Source organism: Cupressus sempervirens, chromosome 11, assembly GCF_028749045.1.
Source record: "Cupressus sempervirens isolate cs-2001-9-10 chromosome 11, ASM2874904v1, whole genome shotgun sequence".
Taxonomy (NCBI): Eukaryota; Viridiplantae; Streptophyta; class Pinopsida; order Cupressales; family Cupressaceae; genus Cupressus; species Cupressus sempervirens.
In genome coordinates, this window is record NC_143128.1 from 368351553 (window position 1) to 368369913 (window position 18361).

At 35.6% G+C, this 18361-nt stretch overlaps 1 protein-coding gene across 6 annotated transcripts in view; it reads right to left on the reverse strand.

The window, feature by feature from the left end:
* Positions 1 to 18361, reverse strand: part of LOC149529600 (uncharacterized) — a 168152-nt gene that overhangs the window by 139721 nt on the left and 10070 nt on the right. The window lies entirely within an intron of this gene.

Below are 18361 nucleotides of genomic sequence, written 5' to 3' on the forward strand. Positions count from 1 at the left end.
TCACCAAATTCCTTAAGAATCAATTGCTTCTCAGCCACAGAAAATGCAGTAATAGAAAGCACCAAAATCTCAGTCCAAATCCATTATACTTCAGCAATGGACTGAATTCACAAACTCAACACAAACCCTCACAATGAGATCATAAAAAGAAATAGACAATTGGATGATCTATTTGCTTTATGAAGCCTTTCTTTTATATAGCAACTTGGCTCCACCAATACACCTTTCATTAAAGTTGCTTCAACAAGACACAATTCAATTAGAACCTTCTAACTAATTCTTTTAAATAAATAAATCTTAAGCACATAGCTTCGTTTAGACACTTTTCATTTAAGAGGCTTCAACTTCACAACACCAAATTATAACATGAAATAACATAAAGTGCTTTAATAATAATGAAGCCTCGTTAACAACTTAATAAATATGACCTCCATCAATAATATGCTCAATCCTATGCAGATGGCGACCAACTGCCAATGCCACCACTGCACTGCCAAATATAGTAATCATCCAAAATTAGACTTACTATAAATAGCAAGTTTGCCTTAGAGACCCTCAAAACTCACTGTCAGCTCACGAGGGTCACCATGATGAACTGACCTAACCAACAGCAAGAGCCTACTAAAAATTAGGACATTACAATCCTCCCTCCCCCAAATTGTTTGTACTCAAGCAATCCTAGTAACACAACGAACTCCAACCTCCACTAGGATCCCATAGGAAAATGTGTCTAACATCCCTGCCATCACCGAACAATCTCCATAAATGCAACAGCATCAGAGTAAATGACATAATTTGTGAAACTGCACTTAATACCCGACTTGATGATGTAGAAATCGGAAGGTCATAATGAAGGAACTCAATAGGAAGTTGCATTTTGCCCCCTTCCTTTGCAACAACTAAACAATCCAGTACATGGGGATCAAATATGAAGTTGTATGCACTCCCCACAATATATACCTCGTTGGAATCCTGATCATCACCAACAACCCCTGCAGAAGGCATAGCTATAGGAGAACTTGGTGCAAAATGCGGTTCTCTGCAGCTCTCAACAAATGCACTCATCTCAACTTGTTCAACAACACTTGTAATTGCAATTGATGTAGTCACATCATTATCATGATCTATGGATACAGGAACATCACCAACTACTGCTATAGGAAACTGAATTGTGTCTGCAAATGTTGTAAACTTTGCCCAGCTCCGTTCAAGTGAAGGATAAACATCAACCTCAAAAAGTGGATTGTCATAAGACAATGTTGCATCCATGTCTAACATAGGATTGTCCACAAAGTGAACCTCAACACTGTGTTGATCTGCAGTATGACATGATGCTATCTCTACATCACTCTCCTAATAATCAACATGTGTGCTATCATCAGTACACACATCAATAACCGCATGCGTACTGCTAAAGAGCTCAACAGATGGCTCAACTAGCACAGAAGTAGCTACTGATTTGACAATATCACAGCATGCTCTCACTTTCACTATCACTGCATTGCCATTAAGTGCATGATCCTGGGAATTCATGCCAACAATTCCATCATCTGACTCAACCTAACATGAATTCAAATCACACCCCACATCCAATGTGTCAAACACCTAAGCACTGACATGCGATAACTCAAAAGGAAAGCCTTGCACATCTATAGCTACCACAATATCATCATGATGCCAAAAATCCTCACTGCTATCGTGCAAATCAGAACTAATGAGACAATCAATATCCATGTTATCTTCCTCAATATCATCAATAACATGCACACTATCACCCATTACTCTATCCACAACAATTTCGAACTTTGCTATGACACTAGGTGCAACTATAATCTCACATGGACCACTACTAATATAAAAATCAGACTTAGCATTTTGATTGTGCTCTCTAATGTTGTCATGTAATATCCCAAATGGATATTTTCCTCAAATTTACTTCCAAATAAATTTCAGAAAACAATATATATCTTTTGCAAATAAAACCAACAGAAATTACCAACAATGAACTAGTAAATGCTCATTAAAATACCTCATAATACGTTATTGCATTATACATCAGCAATACAATAATCAGCTATCAAAATATCCAATCTCAAACACAGATTTACAGTAAGATTGAAAAAATAAAAAATGAACCTAAAATGCAACTGTGAATTCACCACAGCTGATGAATTGGGGCTACGCCCAATCCACCAAGAAGAATCAAAGGGTTTGCATCCTCAAATCCTGAATCAAAGCTGAAGCTTTCTTAATTTCTCCAAGAGAAATCTCAAACCAAATCAATATCCAAGCATGCCCAAAATGAGTCTCCCTTCTTTTCATGCATCAAGTTGAGACTTTTTAGTTTCCACTTCTCTATCTTTTGTCATCTTCCTCTTTTGTCACCTTTTAACCCCCTTTATAATATTAAACTGACCCATTTTATAAATTTTCTTTTAATGTCTCATAAGCCAAATTTAGTATTATATGAATTTAACCTCAGAATTCCTAATGTCCCAAATTGATTGCCCTCAAGCAATCATGAGTCCATAAACCAATACCAAGGTCCCATATCTTTCTGTTAGCATCTCTACAACCCATAATGGTAACTCCGAAGTCATGACCTACCATGTTGTAATACCCAAAGTAAGAATGCAACCTGCCTATCACTTTGATCCCTATATCCCAAGTCAACTTGTAAAGTATTGATGCATTTATAGGCTACACGACTCTATTCATAACTACATCAAAAACGCAAACTGTGTAGTACTACAACAAAATTCTCAAAATACCATGCATACATCCAATCAACACCTAGATCCCAAACCATCCTATCAACATGATCCTAGGAGGCTAAATAGATGATCGATGAATTCCCAACCTCCTCAGTCAGCCAATTGAATAAATAGATGCCCAACACACTGCCCATATGCAAGGAACCCAACTCATCATGACTCAAGATGTCATTGTCATAACTCGGATCATCATCAAGAATGACAACGTTGTGGCCAATATATCATTGAACTGGAAAGGTAAACATCTCATATGGAATATATCGCAACATGTGTAGTTCCCACTCATTTGCATGCAACTCACTAACCCTTGTAGGCCAAGCCAAGTCTGAAAATGAACAAATAGTCCAAGCAGGTAGTCACTGATAACTGGAGTATGTAGAAAGATAAAATCACCAATCAATAAGTAGGCAGTTGCCATATCATAAGAGCTTGGTGATAAATCTCTAGGTAAGCTGTAAAAACCCTCAGGGAACACTAAGGACAACTCTGAATTATCTGCTTCACCATAAGTATCATCCCTAAAATCAACATCTCCATCAATGAAATGATCACCTCCACACATAGTTTTCGAAGTAAAGTCACTTGATTCATCTTCTACCTCATGATATGGTGAGATCATGTTATTGCTGCTGTAAAGATCAGAACTTATGTATTTGACTGCTTACTAATCGTTATGGTCTCCATTAGTAAAATGAGCCTCATTAGGATGGGGAATGGTGAAAACATTGTTTTGGTTTTCATGCCCACAAATAGTATTGATTCCTTCAACAATGTGTGCCATCTCCATAGTTCTATTTTTTTGTCCATCTTCCTTGTAAATGGCTGCAATGGAATTTTGATTTTCAGACTGATATAAGGAGTAATATGTCATACTTAGTTGGAGACATAACTCATCTATCTCCTTCTCTTTATCTTCAGCATGTTGGATAGCTCTATTCTAATCTTTGAGCATCTTCAAATAATCCGATTTAATTCTTTCCAATGCTTTCTTAAGAGTGTAAAAGTTCACACTATTGAGTCCATTCATTGTTCCCTTCTCCTTTTAACACCTTTAATTTCCCACGTGGTTCCTTCAATGATTCTATGGGTGTTATCAAAATTTACTAAGGCTGCAATAACCATATCATTTGATACTTTCAGCTTATCCTCCAAATTATATGCTCCAAAATTACCATCTAGAAATGAAAAGTCCGACTGGTCCTTCAAATCAGCCCCAATAGTAACATCATCTTGCTCTAGATTTTGAATACTAGATTCAATTTCAGCTGTGCCATTTTTAGAATTTCCTTCTATCTTCATTTATATTGTCACGTCAACTATTATGCCATTGTTTTCATAATAGTCCATCCTCATGGAGAGGTGCTTCTTCATTTTTAGACATATCATATAGATAGACATTTTCATGAAAGCGCTTGTAAATAACCACTTCTAAATCACCAAATAAAATGTTAGAACAATCCTTAGAATTAACCATGGAGGAACCTCTATCATAGTCTTCATCATGTCGAAGTTGGACTAATGAATCCTTCAACTTCCTCGATGCTGATCTGTACTTCTTGAGTAGACCCTTCTTCCTTGTTACCCTCATAAGTGGGATCAAGTGACCAGTTATGCTTGCAAGTAAATCAGACCTGCTCTTTCCTCATTTGTTTCCTGCTCATTTTCTGAGATTCTACAATCTGTAATTCACTTGCCTTTGGTTCTTGTTTAGCTTGCTGTTGTTTGTACTTCTCATTTTTTTGCTCACATTGTTTGAGCACCCTATTGACAAGCTTATAAACACTTTTTGATGCCTTTTGTTCTCCATTGGGAACGGCTAACAACATTTGTAGAAGTGGCTAGAAATGAGCATCACTTTCATTAATTGTCATTACCATAATGTTTTCTATGGCTGTAATAATATCTGTATTGTGTTCTTCCCTGACTGTGCCTAATAGATTGTGAAATATGGTATGTATTAAATCATAAAATCCCAAGTCAAGTAGAAGATTATACAATCTGATTTCTGCAAATGACTTGAGGATGGCCGCTCTTTTAGCGAATTGGCGGCTACTACTATTACCAAAATGTTAAAAACTATCAACAATAAGTTGAACTACCTCCTTCATGATGACTTTTTCATAGGTCTCTTGCAGTGCTAAAATTCTTATAATCTCCATTAGACAAGAAGAAACCAAGAGTTTAACCTTGACATCTCAATGTTTCAGCCACTTGTGTTGTTTCAACTCAATCACTGTAGGAACAAGCAGTCTGCAATAAATCCAAGGGCGATTGCTCAACAATCTTCAAACATCCCTCCAACTGAATTAAGGTGATGAGAGCATTTTCCTTTGTTTGTGGTTTCATCCCTAGCTTGCTACCTGTTTCATAAAGGACTTTGGCCAAATAATTTTCAGATGTCATTTTTGAAATTTGCAAATCTGATGCCACTAAAGTTTGGACTTTGGACTACTCTTATGTTGATTGTTTTGGCTTACAGACAATTAGCCAAACAGTGTGCATGCTTCTGAAGTTAAGACTGCAAGAAAATACGAAAAACAATTTATTTTCTCTGATTTGTATTTTGACTAAGTCTAAGGATTTAGCAAGTTCCTTAACGACAATATGGAACTTCTCCCAGTCAAGTGAATTCTAATAGCAAACCCTTCACTCTTGAAGTTGTCAAATCCTCAAGCTGATTCCATCATTAACCACAGCCACACTGTAAAGGCTTACAATAACTTTTCCCTTACCAGTTATTTATCATTGAATATGCATTGCAGGCTAAACCAGTGTCAACAAAAATACTGAACTCGTGCACAGGTAGGTGACAAATGTACTCAAATAATGTGTTTGCTCTCCAAATGCGCACAACAACTACAGGAGGGGATACAATTGCTGACTTCACCAACAAAATGTTACCAAATTTATGCAGTTTATATGTCTGCTGAGTAGGTTTGCAGTTTGCCGTGATGATGTCTACATAACCTATTTATAAGGTCGGTACTTAGTTGTTTTCAAATATTTGGAGTGAAACTAGAAAATGTCAACGGATTTTGTCATGTCCTATAACTGGCAAGAATGGCTCAAGAGGAATATTTACGTCTTCCTTTCAATTGCAAGAAGAAGACTTGTCTACCATGAGTGTAATGTCACAATGCTGGAAATAGCGAATCTGTCAAGGCTTTGTTATCACAGCAATCAGACCGACCTCATATCATGCAATTTACCAGTCGCCAGATTTCTTTGTCAAACCTTCCTCAACGCTTCTTCATTATCCTTTAGAAATGCATAATACCTTAAAATTCCGTGATCTTCTTTGTTACCTCGTTAAATTTCATTAGAATTCATGGAGTTTACACAGTTAAATTGGTGTATGATAACCTACGTTGTTACATTTGTCCTTACCTCTTTATCAATTACATGGAGTGAATCATACTTTCTTGCATTTCATGATGTTTGCATTCCTTCACGATGTTCTTGCATATGAGGCCTTCATATATATCTTCCTTATAAAGAATATTTCAAGTCCTTTATCAATATTTCATGTGGTTTCCTCAATCAATTTTTAACAAAATGCATGGAAAATATTGATTACATAAGAGTCTGTGTGGATGAACCTAAAGATAACATTAGTATAAACATACCGAATCCTACTCCTATGGTGTCGATTGATCATGACAATAGAGATTTAGTTCCTAATGATCCCATCCAAGTAAAGACCTAGATCCTCTCCTTCTCAACCCACCTTAATGGATAGTCTTAAGGAAGCTAGTTTATAACTTTATTCACTTCTTTAGATGACCTTAGACAATCTTTCTTTTATCAAAGCATTATTTATAATCCTGACGTTAAGCATTTTCTTGACCTTTTTTTTTCCAAAGATAACATTAAGTAGACATGAAGATCTTGATAAACCTTCCTCTTCTCCCCCATCTAAAGAAAAGAGGAATCTTAGCCTCTTTGAAGAGAATATTTCTCCTCCTATTCCTTTTAATACCACACATTTCCATAAACTTCAAGATGAATCTCCTTCACCCTCTACATTAAAACCTAATTACAATGTGGGTTATGACATTATTGCTCAATAGGTTATAGTGGACAAGGTCTTGATATTAATGAGCACAGTAATAAAGTCCATATAGATCCTCCTACACAAGTTATTAGATGTGCTCTAGGATTTATACCTCAAGCCACTACTTTGCCTCCTCCCAGTCGTTATCTATCCCAAGATAAAGGTCCTCTAGACATTCTTTTGCTAAAACCATCCATTGTCATATCTCCTATTGATGACCAATCGGCTTTAGCTAAGAGAATCTTTGGCATAATTAGATATGAACCTATGATCTGTTATCCTTTTTGACATTTTCCAAAGAATCGAAAGCCTATTAACAATGATTTTTTGTCTTTTTCATCATAGCAATAAACATTCTCTTGCTGATTATATTGAATTTAGACAATTTGTCCAAGATTTAGGGGATAGATCTTTATTAACAACAGATCTAATGCTTTTTCTTGATATCAAAAATATAACTTAGCATTTATCTCACCTATAATTTTGTTCTCCATCATGTAAACTTAATAGCCCACATCTCTTTGTTGGTTAAATCACTTGTATTATGATGTAGTTCCATCTATGGGCTTGTTTGTTTGTTAAGGATCTTCCCTTCTAATGGGGTTGATGTCCTCCTTTACAATCTCTTCCTTGCTTTGAAGTGTAATCTTATATAATTGGTTTGTTTCCACTAAACTTGCAGAATATGTCATCTTTTCTCCTATCTCCAATTTATCTCTTTATGGATTTGCATTGTTTTCATGGTAGTACATCATTTCTAGCATCAGATTCTTTATTTCATGCAAGGCATTTTCATCTTTGCTCAACAATCTTTTTCATGCCTCAAAGGACATGTCTATCATAGAAGATCTTCCATTTACAGAATGTATGCATTCATTATCCCTTTTTTGACTTGTCCCTTTTATAGTATGGTGTCCTCTCTTGCATGAATTTGTTTTACATTAGGATCTTCTCTTTCTTAAGAGACTTATATTCTTCTTTACAACTTATTTTCGCTTGAAAGTGCATGTCTATAATAAAATAATTATCACTCAGGGTATACAATTATTATCCTTAACCTTCACACTTGGGGGGCATGGTCTCATTTGTCAGTCTTCATTTTCTTTCTAAGGATCCACTTTCCTTGCTATAGTGGCATTTGTTTATCATATGATATTATTTTCTTCTAAAGAATTATTTCAGTTTGATTTGGGATTCTCTTTATGCAAGAGGTGTGAATCCTAAATTGCAACCTAGTCCTTGTTTGTAAAAGTATGTTCATCCTAAACAAATTCCCTTATTTGGGAACTTTAAGTGTGTCATCCTTCATCAAGAATCCATATTCACCTAGCACTAGGGGGCTAAAAGGGTGCATTCTTGTTATCTTCCCTTCTTTGTCTTGAAGATGTCTTTGTTCAAGAACACTTGTTGAGGGTAGGTGTCTTGTAACCAAGATCCCTTCCTTTCAAGGGTCTCTTCCTGCTTGCAAATATGCTTTCATTATCATCTATTACTTGGCTAATAAGAGTATTCGTTATTTCCTAAAGGTGCAAGCATACATTGTTGATTTAAGGATATCTTCTTTTTGTTGGAAGTAGGTATCCTTATTTCATTTTTCCTTATGATGCCACCATGATCCTATGTCACTATCATAAGGAGGGGGGCATACATGCATCATCATTGTATATTATACAACTTTTTGCTTGGTCCATAGAATGACCATTTATTGATCCCTTTAGAGACAACACTTTCCTTAGGACTAATTGTTTTTATGGATCTACAAGAAGACATTGCTTTGTGCAAGACTAATCCTATAATCCACCCCTAGGCCTAAAACATTCATACACTTACCACGCAAACTTTGATACCACTCTAAGAGCCTTGCTGGCTCACACTTCTGAAATGGTGGATAGAGTGTTTTGGTTTATGCAATTTGTTTTGTTTTTTTGAAATATATAATTTTTCAATTTTTTTGGTATTTTCAAATACATATAAAATGCTGAAATGAACAATGAGAGACAACTATCTATTATGCCAATAGCAAACTAGGAAATTGCAATCTTATTACTTGCAATGTTATTACAAATTATTCTCTTTTAAATCATGAAATAATATAGGAACATATATATGAATGGCGTCCAAATTAGTTACAGCGGCCCCAAGGAAATGCAACACCAAACTTGGAGTAGAAAAGATTAAGGAGCTGATATTATTTCGCAGCAGTATTTGGTCACCTCACAAATCAATAAATACCACAATTTCCAATGCAGATTCTTGCATCCAAACGCTTCTATATAAATCACATAACCAAAGCCTCAAGAATGCCTAACAGTGGTATCTAATAGCAACAGCCAATCACCTTAACCATTCACCAAATTCTGGCCACTTGTAATATCTGTGTTTGCAGGTTGAAACACCAAAATGCAAGAGCAAATCGCCTTCAAAGTCAAAGTACAAAATAGTAATTAAGGCAAGCCAAAACCATGCCAAACCTGATATGAATCACAACTCTTCTTAGTCACTAAAAACGCCTAGCAATGGCATTCCCAATCAGCTACAAACTCGCGCCAAGAAGAGGAAATGGTCGTCGTCCAAACCCCAGATTACTCTTCATCAAACTTAACAATTTTGGTATACAACAACATCAAAATTACCATCAATACAATCAGAGTTAAGCAGAAAATAATCAGACCACAATTCACCACAGTATTCAGTGATTCAAAGTGCAAACAAAGAGGAACCAGTCCTCAAAACCCTTGTTGAAACCCATTCAGCAAATTCACAAAAATAAAGAAGTCAAAAGGCAATAGAATGATTTCTTCCTCACAAAGCATTGCTTTTATAATAAATAAAAATGACTTCTTCAAGACACTTTTCACTTAAAAGTCTCTTTGCTTTATACTTCGGCACATAATTGAATAATACAATTTATTAATTCCCTTTGGCTCCAAAAACAACCTTTTCTACCATATTATGATATCATAACACACAAGGTCATTATTCGTGTGCCCAAGATTTAAAAATTTTCAACCTGGTTCCAATGAGCTATGAGACTAAGGTGGCTAATATACAATACCAGCTAAAATAACAACCTCAGCATGTTTAGTTAAATAATAATTATAATTCACCCGTCTTGTGAAAATAACTGAACAAGCATCAAATTTGAAATTTGACGACAAAGGAGTGATCTTGATGAAAAAAGACAATGAATGAACTTGACAGGGTGACTTACTAAAAATAGACGCTCCCTCCAAGATTCTTGTAGCCCAAACTAGAAGCGAGAAATAAGAATTGAGAGCATCGTTCAACTCCTCTAACTCATTTGAGCTCATCGTAACCATCTGTTGACTTATCATAAATGGTAAGTTCCTCCACACTTTGTTCAGCTATCTTGGATGTGTCAATACTGCAAGTGATCTAACTTGCAGCTGTCAATCCCATTTGCAAAAGATGGTGCTAACCCATCCTATAAAAGATGAGATGAACTGGTGCCAACACACACCTACATGAAACCAAGTCCTCTACATGTCGGTCAAAAGAGAAATGATGAGCACTCCTCACTATGTAATTGTGGTAAAATGCTCCAATCTTTGTCAGAAACTCATTAGCATCAAAACGAGAATCAAGAGATGGTTCCAATTTTTTATTCCAAACAACTAGTCGAGCAAGATCCTGGGTGACCCTCTTAGCAATCCCAACCACAAAATCCATATGGGGAAGCATTGTAGCCAAGGTCTCTACAATCTTTACCACCAAACGTCAAATACTATGACAACCCTAGATGAGAGTACCCTCAGAAGCTCTATATGGTCCCTCCTGCAATATTGGACTCTCAAGCAAATACCCCATAAATGACTGTGCAGTAGAAGTTATATGAAGAAGCATCAAGTTGCTCCCTTACAATCCACAGTTGATCTCTCTGAAACTATGGCACTACCAAATGTCTAACACTATCAGTTGTATGAGATGAGGTAATAGATTTGTTTCCAGTAGAAGGAAACAAATCCCCATGAGAGCTCGTCTCCAAATTAGATGATACCCTGCCCAAGTGCCATGAAGAAGTGTGAATAGTGTCAGGAACTAGCACACAACTCTCTGAATAATCCACTACTGCCACACCAATGCTCTAAATAACCTGGTTAGGATCATCTATCAATATGCTAACTATAGGAAAACCTGGTACAATAGGAAGTTTTTTGTAATCCTCCATTGGTGCACTCATCTCACCTATAACTATTGAACTCATATCAAGGGTAGATGTAACTGCATCCTCATCAGATCCATCATCCCTATCCATGGAAATCAACTCACCACCACCCACCACTATGTGTAGCTAAATTGGATCTGGGGCTGGTGTAGACTATACACACTCCAACTCCACGATAACCTCATCCAAACGTGACTATGACTCCTAGAAGGCCAACTGAGTACATTGTAAAGAGTCCAATGTCACCTCAAGCTCATGGTTAAGTTTGTCAACCTCCTTTTCCCTCAAAGCATCATAACATATCCGGTATCTCTCGAGTAGGAAATCCCAAACTACTAACAACTATAAATAATTATTTCTCATAATCCTGATAGCCTCTTGAAGAGCATGAAACTCCTCAAGGGAAAGACCACCATCATGGTGCTCATCTATTTCAAGAGTGCTCCAACCATTGATAGCCAACTTGTCGAGCAACATCAATGTACTCTAATGTTGTGGCAATCATGCTATCACTAACCTTCAATTGCCCAATCTAATGATAAGGAACTCATAACCACAGACTCCTATACATGTCCTCTAACCCAAACTTGACACTGTGATAAAAAATTGTATCTGCACTACTCACCACATGATCATTACCATCATGTGTACTAACCACCTCACACATGTCCATCAACAAGGTAGCACTACTGGGTACCTCTATTGATACCTACTTTGAAGAAGTGGAAGTTATTGTTGTATCAAACTCCTTACATGTCTCTGCTTTTGCCTCATCTATATGTCATGTAAATCACGATCCTGAGACCGATCTCCATCCAATAACCCCTATGAGTCATCACCAAGCATCTAATATAATACACCAGACTTGTTGTAGGATGAATCATCATTGTGTGAAACATCAGAGGTCCCCACATCACTAGTATCAACACTGTCCCACTAAGACCCCTCTACTATCGCTTGCTGCAGCATACATGAGCCAATGCCATCATATGAATCAACAACACTAGGGCATAAATATACATCACTTGATTCCTTTGTAACACTTAAATCATGAGTGTCATCACTAGGTAGCTTCATGCCCTCATCCTTCCCATCTCAAAAGATTGTTGTCTCCTGTACTAACTCAATACTATGACATCTGCCATAAAAATCAGAATCGCCAATGCTCATATCCTCCATGCAATCTTCAAAAACAATCCTCCATGCAATCTTCAAAAACATGCTCATCAAGGGAGTCTAAACTAACAATGGTAACAACTACATTTGCACTTGCACTATCCGTATTATCATCAACATACTCACATAAGGGACTACTATACTAAAAATCAGACCCTATGTTACCCATATCCTCACTACTACCAACTAATGTAAGACTGTCATCAAAGGTAGTTAGCATGTCCTCAACATTTTTCGAAGCACTAACTCTGAAATCCTCAAACAGTTGGAACTCAATGTTGTTGTCTTTTAATGATACAAACACACCCACATATACTTGTATAGAATATCCAACATCATAACTGCAGATAGGACTAGTGGCTGTGTAATGTTCCCTTGTTCAGATTTGATTCAATTCACTTCAAATTCCTGATTTTTTTGTGTTCTATAAATAACTTCGAATATATTCCACACTTAAATTGTAAAGTTTTTGCAAGTTCTTTGACTAAATCAAACTTAGATCATACCTCCTATGCCCCCTTTGAACTTGTTGTAGATAACTTCAAAGTATTGTCTTCAATGAATTTAGAAATATGAATCTCAAACTATCTTTTTCTTCTGCAAATTGTATTTGGGCAGTATTGACTAAGGAGCAGACTTTATTGTTTTCTTGTGTGCAGTTAGACTTCAACCATACCCTTAATAAATATAGAAATCAAGGGACATGTCCTTAGAAAGGACATGTCTCTTCCAAAGTCTACTTTGTCTCGTCTCTAGAAGTTGGCAACTTTCCATGTAATCAACAAGTTTAACCACAAACTAAATCAAAGGAGTTTTAGTTAGATTTAAACTAACATACAAGGATTGGCACCGATATCCTTAAGAGGATAATGCAATGAATTTAGATCAGTATTTATCATGCAAGATCAGATCAGACCAATCTGTTATCAGATCAGCATGATTGCAAGTTACAGAATTAACACTCCCTCTTAACTTGATAATCACACTGAGAGATATCATATCTAGCAACATCAATAAAGATGAACAAGCAAGAATTGATACTCTATATCTATCTGAATCTTCTTAGCATGTGGCATCATAGAACACATGATATAATGTCGTATTACTAAACCTATGATATGACAAATCACTACTACTAGTGATAACAGTATTGCAAAGAATACAATACACAGGATAAATCCGAAGAATAATTAAATTCTTCATTTATCCAAGATGTGACTCAGAGATACTGGTATTCCTATATCACAATATGACCCTGAGCTAAGATCTACTAGAACACAAGATAAACAACTGAGAATAATAAAATTCTTCCTTTATCCAACTTGTGACTTATAGACATAGCAATGTCTACATCACAATGTGATCTTGAACTCATCTAGATCCTACAATAGAACTCTACTATTTAGCACATTATCTAAGAGATTGTCATTCTCATAATGTCTTTTATACAAGTGTTCATTACATCAGAGATCGTCACCTCTTAAATAATGAATACAAATGGTGGAGCCCATAATAGTCAATAGCCTGACACTAAACTTATTTTATTAATTGTTTAAAGAATAGAAATGAGTTACAATTCAACCATACCAAGTATTTTCCTGAAGTGATCTATCTTCACTCTAGAGAGAGGTTTGGTGAGAATATCTGCTATCTGATCTGCAGATTAATAAAATTCTTCCTTTATCCAAAATCGTGACTTATAGACATAGCAATCTCTACATCACAATGTGATCTTGAACTCATCTAGATCCTACAATAGAACTCTATTGTTTAACACATTATCTAAGAGATCGTCATCTCTCATAATGTCTTTTATACAAGTGTTCATTATCTCAGAGATCGTCACTTCTTAAATAATGAATACAAATGGTGGAACCCATAACAGTCAAGAGCCTGACTATAAAATTATTTTATTAATAATTTAAAGAATACAAATGAATTACAATTCAACCATACCAAGTCTTAACTTGAAGTGATCTATCTTCACTCTAGAGAGAGGTTTGGTGAGAATATCTACTATCTGATCTACAATGCAAATGTATTCTAATTTTACAATATTCTTGTCTACCATATCTCTTACATAATGGTAAGGAATTTCAATATGCTTAGAACTGTCATGAAAAACTGGAGTCACCAAAAGCTTGATGGAACTCTGATTATCACAATAAATAATCATAGGATTCATGGGTTGACCAAATAATCCCACAAGTAATTTCCTCAACCAAACTGCTTCTCGAGAGACCATTGCTGCTGCAATGTATTCAGCTTCTGTGGAGTTTTGTGCTACTGAAGACTATTTTCTGCATATCCAAGATATCATTACTAATCCTAAACTGAAACATCTTGAAGTACTTTTTCTGTCTTTAACACTTCCACCTCAATCTGAGTTAGTGAATCCATGTAAATCTTTCTCATATTTGAGTCCAAGATTAAGAGTGCCTTGTAAGTATCTCATAATGTGTTTTACTATAACTAGGTGAATCTCCATTGGCTCACACATAAACTGACTTTAGGCATTAACAGCATAGCAAATATCACATCTTGTATTTACCAAGTACATAAGGGACCTAATCATCTGTCTGTAGAGAGTAGAATCTATGGAAGGCGATTCTGTTGCTGCTTCTTTAAGTTTATGTAGATTAGTCTCCATTGGAGAAGACAAACTTGCAATTCCACATTCCAAATCTCTTCAAAATATCAAATGTATACTTCCCTTGATTAAGTATAATGTTGTTTCAATTATGTCGTACTTCCAATCCTAGGAAGTAATGAAGGAGTCCCAAGTCTTTCATCTCGAACTCTCTAATTAGATCTTTCTTGCATTGATCTATGAGATGATCATCACTTGTTATTAGTAAATCATCAACATACAATATCAAAATTACCATATCATCTTTAACCCTTTTATAATATAAGTTTGGATCAGCTTCATTTTTGGAGAATTCTAAGCCGGTGAGATACTTATCAATTCTTTCATACCAAGCCTTTGGAGCCTACTTAAGCCCATAGAGAGCTTTCTTGAGCCTGCAAACAAAAACGTTAGAATCATGAGTTAAAATCCTTCAGGTTGCTCCAAATATACTTCTTTTGTACTCTTTCCATTTACGAATGATGTTTTTACATCCATCTGATGTACTTTCCATCCCTTCGATGCTGCAATGGCTAGGACTGCTCTTATAAAGGTATATCTAGCAACAAGAACAAAAGTTTCTTCATAATCAATCCCTTCTTTCTGAGAGAATCCTCTAGCTACAAATATGGCTTTATATTTCTCAATGCTACCGTCAGCAACATGCTTTATTTTAAATATCAACTTGGAAGAAACAACAAATTTTCTTTTAGGTCTTGGAACAATTTCTTAAACATCATTCTTCATAATAGATAGGTATTCTTCTGTCATAGTCTCTTTCCAAGCTGTATGTTTAATAGCATTTAAAGGATTGGTTGGTTCTATTTTGGACAAATCATTCATGTTTGCTATATAACTAGAAAATCTTTTGGGTCTTTTGCTTTCTCTAACTATTCCAGAAGGTGCAACAAAGTCTTGTGCTTCCTCGACTGTTTTAATGGCCCAAAGTGGTCTTTTCTTTGAATTTTGAGTTTCTGCAAGATTTAGGTTTCGAATTTCATCTTCAATTTCTTCCATGTTCTCCCTCTGAGACCCAAACTCAATATTTCTTTCAGCAGTAGGTAAGGGAGAACTTAGGACTCTTTTGAATGCTAGATCTTCTTCAAAATTCACATCCCTACTAAGTTCAATATTTTTCTGTCCAATCCTATATGCTTTAGACGTTTCACTATACCCTAGAAAAATACCTTTCTTCCCGGAGGGTTCTAACTAAGTTCTCCTTTCTTTAGGAACATGGATATATCCAAGGCACCCCAAAATCCTAAGATGACATATATTGGGTTTAACCTTAGTAAAGACTTCTTCAGGAGTAGGAGTAAGGGCTTTTGTTTTGAATATAGACACCAATACAAGAAGCTTCTACCCAAAGAAAATATTCTAGATTCTGATCAAATATCATAGCTCTAGCAGCTTCTATAATTGTCCAATTCTTTCTTTCTGCCACCCCGTTTTGTTTTGGATTATAAAAAAATGGTATACTCCCTCTTAATTTATGTTTCTTTACAAAATCTTTTAAACAAATCTGAGGTGTCTTCCCCTCCATTATCAGTTCTAAGAGTTTTAATTTTATGCCTTCATAAGTTTTCAGTTAATGTTTTGAAATCTTTAAATCTCTTTAGGATTTCTTCTAATTCTTTGCACTTTAAGAAATAAATCCATGTTTTCCCAAAGAAGTCATCTATGAACAAAATATAGTACCAGAAACCTCCAAAAGAAGGAACAGACATAGGTCCACATAAATTTGAATGAATTAATTCCAAAACATTGTTGGTTTTTCTAGTGCTATCATGAAATGGACTTTTGGTGTTCTTACCTAGAGCGCACCCTTTGCATATGCTTGAGTGGTCTTTATTTAGTTTAGGTAAACCAGTCACCATCTTCTCCATAGTTGATAAGGTTTTGAAATTTAGATGTCCTAACCCTTTGTGCCATATTTCATTTATGTCTGCAGCTTCATGAATTAAAGCTTGAATAGGTCAACTAAGTTCTGAATTTAATTCATACAAATACCCTTTTCTCTGACCAATCAACTTCGCTTTCTTAATTGAGGAGTTCTTTGCCCAGGTTATTACTTTACCATCCATGAATGCAACATTATGTCCATCATCTTCAAGTGTTGTATCTGAGATTAGATTTCTTTTTATTCCTGGTACAAAAAGTACTCCTCTGAGAAGAGAATTTCCTGATTTTAGTTTCGGCAAGGTGCAATTTCCAATTCCTTTAACAGAGTGTGTTGAATTATCACCGATGGTGACTTTGCCATTAACCTTTTCTGATATAGAGTCTAGTGCTTCTTTGTATCCAATAATATGTCTAGATGATCCACTATCAATCACCCATGTTTTATTTGAGACTTCATTTGATAGTGACGAATACAATACACAATTCTCAAGATCATAGTTATCTTCTTCCCTAATGAAATTTGTACAGTTCACTTGTTGTTTAGAATTCTCACGACAATTAGATCTATAGTGTCCAAACTTTTCACATCTGCAACACTTTATTTTGGATAGATCTTTCTTAGGTTTATCATTCTTTTGATTTCCCCTTTTCTTCTTGAAATGCTTCTTCTTGCCCTTATAGGAGTTTGTATTAAGAACATGAAGTTCTTCATCTTTTGTTTTCAATTTCCCTCCTTTCTTTAGTTTTCTGGATTCTTCTTGAAGACAATCTCCCTTAAGTTTGTTGAAGTTAGGAAGTTTATCTCTAACACTTACTCCTTGTGCGAAAGTTTCTCATGAATCTAGTAATCCATCTATAGCCATCAGTGTTAGTTCTGTGTCACTAATGATGGTTCCTATACTTGAAAGTTCATCTCTTAGGCTAGCAACCCTTAGGAAGTATGAATTCATCGATTCTCCCTTCTTTATTTGAATGTGGTGTAGTTGTCTTTTTAGTGTGAGAACCCTAGTTGCATTGTTAACCTCAAATGCATTTAGTAGTGCATTCATCATAGCAAATGTTGTTTGATGTTTCGTAAGCATGGGTACGATATCATTTTTCACTCCATCTAATATGATCTGAATGGCTTTTCTATTTCCTTTAATGTAGAAGGATTTATGAGGTTCAACTGTAGGTTGTCTTAATACTAATTCAACAAATTGTTTTACATCATTTTCTTCAAGAATCATCATGATTCTGAATTTCCAGGCATCAAAGTGTTCTTTCCCATCAAACCCGTCCTCGGGTCTGATTGTGTATGCCATTGAAGATAGGAGAATGATGCTAGATATATATAAGGTCTGATTACTTAATTTGCAGAGCCTAGGCTCGACTACTAGAGCTCTGATACCATGTAAAGTTTCTGCAAATTCTTTGACTAAATCAAACTTAGATTATACCTCATATGCCGCCTTTGAACTTGTTGTAGATAACTTCAAAGTACTATCTTCAATGAATTTAGAAATATAAATCTGGAACGGTCTTTTTCTTCTGCAAGTTGTATTTGGGCAGTATTGACTAAGGAGCAGACTTTATTGTTTTCTTGTGTGCAATTAGACTTCAACCATACCCCTAATAAATATAGAAATCAAGGGACATGA